Genomic DNA, 2,818 nt, shown 5'->3' with positions numbered 1-2,818 from the left:
TGAGTATCCATAACTTCACTATTAATGCTTTTAAACCTGTGCAATGGCCTGTAACAATAACACTATCAAACGACGCGTAAAAGAGATCTTTTTGACATAAACTTGTAATCAGATGCAATGCGATACCAAACCAACAAAACATGATAAATGACTCTGAAGCAACTATAAACAAACATAAATCTTACCAAAGTGATGAAAATATGTCGGATTAACGGTGGGAGTTCAATGGAAATGGTGACCGGTCAGGCTGACCAAGATTTCTATGAATTCTCCGACAGATACTCTTCAGAAAAGTCTCGAGACAATTTGTATGGGTCGGCTGATGACTTCTCGTAAAGTGCATCAATAATGTCAAAGTAATAAAAAGATCAAATCCACATGGATTGCTTCTAACAATGCAAAATGTGTGTTGAATGTATAAAAACTAGTAAAGATGAGGGATTTTCGAGTTTCAGTGTGAAAAATAAATAAGAGATTAAACAGAATTACAAAAGCGGTTAGGTTGTGTTTTAGAATCCCACAACGAATGATCTATTGTTGATGTTTGATGCCTTGTATGAATGATCTTATCACTATAACCCCACAACGAATTAACAAAACCGTTATAGTCGACCCCTCACGATGTACATAACGTTAATTCCCTATTCCACTATTCAATGTCTCCTATTCCTATTCAACCAGCGTAAGTACAACAATTTCCCTAGGTCCAACACATAGATTAATGGTCAGGATTCCATATGTGGCCAAAATCAATTTAAAAAAGTATCTCAATTAAAAAGCATTAAGAATAATAAGCACTTGAATGGAATTATAGATCAAAAGGTTCAGACAAAGTCAAATCGACATAGAATCCAACAATATTGAAATAGGTTCATCATAACACAATTTAATATAGAGGAGCTTAACTACTCATAATTCAGATGACAATACCACAATTGATGGATGAAAATAACATAATAATTCTCTTGAAGTAATGGTCTCCAATGTCCTAAAAATCATCCTTGATGCTCTCCAAATCATGCTTTGTCATCTTATTTTTGTGTCACTTATCAAAGTACAAAAATTCCCCTTAAAAAGAGCTCAGAATGGACCAGACATGTCAGAAAAAGCCCAGGAAAAGGGGTCATCGCGCGCGATGCAACTTTTCTGGCCCCTATCGCGCACAAGATGTTGTGCGATTGTGCATGTGATTGTTTATGAAACTGCACTTTTTTTTCTCTCCTTTTTCACTCAAATTTTCACTAAATCCATAATCTTCACACTTACCTATTTTTTCCTCATTCTTTTGTCTTTCTTCTTCATTTTGGCCCACTTTTACTTGGTTTGATTTGATTCTTCGACTAAATTCATGCAATGACGAACTTTCATCACCGACTAAAGGCCAAAAAGACCAAGACCCAAATCAATATCAATCCACTCCAAATGACCCAGGATATAAAAGTCATTAGATGAGATATTCAAGATACACTTTCTGATATCCACTTTTATTACACTCATATTGAGTTCTGAACCGACTTGGACGTTAGAGTACTAACATTACAGGTTCATCCCTGCGCCGCCGTGTTAGAAACCAACAACACCGATTTAGGATTCTTCACCATCAACATACACCTAACTATATATATATATATATATATATATATATATATATATATATATATATATATATATATATATATATATATATATATATATATATATATTACGAAAAGGGTGCAATAGTTATGCTAATATAATTAAAATAAGTATTGATTTAGTTTAGGTTAGATTAATAAAGTTAGAACAAAAATAGCGATTGGGTAATAAATTAGTTAGTAATCTATAGTTTATGGTTAATGGTTAATAAGTGATAATTTATATTTTATAGTTGATGATTGATAACTGATAGCTAATAAATTAATTAAAGTATTTGATAAAATTAACTGTTCAACTAGCTAATAAATATAAAATAATATAAAATGAATTTTCTTAATTAATTATAAAATGTATATTTAAGATCCTTAAAATTTAGTAATTTAATATTTTTATTAATGTAAATATCTTTTATATACTATTATTAATTAAATTTTAAATTCTTTAATTCTATATTTATTTCTTATTTATATTTTATAAAAAAATTAATCTTTACTAAAATATACAAGTATAATAGTCAACTTTTGATATTTGAAAACCGACTGCATGCTCTTAAAGTGCGAATGTATAAAAATATATAAAAAAATCTTAATTTATAATAAAATTTATTTTAAATTAATATTTAAGATACATAAAATTAAATATAATAATAAAATATATTCAAATAATTATATATATTTTGCAATAAATATATAACAAATATTAAAAGATAATCTTAACCACAATTATATTAATTTAAAATAATAATCAAAATAATTCTATTGCCTAATATTCTAAATTAAAGCATCAATATTACTAGGACTGTTCTTCGTCTTAGTTGATCTCTTTAAACCCCTCTTTTATGCTAACACCTTAATAACCAACAAGAATATTTTGTGAATTGATGCAAATATATTATTTAATGCAATTATAATATCAATTTGAGCCTTCACACTAAATTGCAGCATTTTATTATGTATCTATATTTTTTTTTCTTCAACACTCCAAATGATCATTTTATAGAGATGAACGTGCACACTTAAAGATTTCTTGAGCATTAGTTGGAGACTCATGTTCAAATTGCTGAATGATGATATCTTATTTTAGGATAAGGCAGAAAATATCACTTTTTTATGAGGATATCCTTTATCAAATCTTTGTACAACAAAGTCAAAAAAGAAAAAGCAACACCAATTTTATACACCAC

This window comes from Lathyrus oleraceus, chromosome 2 (genome assembly GCF_024323335.1).
Source record: "Lathyrus oleraceus cultivar Zhongwan6 chromosome 2, CAAS_Psat_ZW6_1.0, whole genome shotgun sequence".
Taxonomy (NCBI): domain Eukaryota; kingdom Viridiplantae; phylum Streptophyta; class Magnoliopsida; order Fabales; family Fabaceae; genus Lathyrus; species Lathyrus oleraceus.
The sequence above is the reverse complement of the archived record's forward strand: the minus strand, read 5'-3'. Positions refer to the sequence as shown.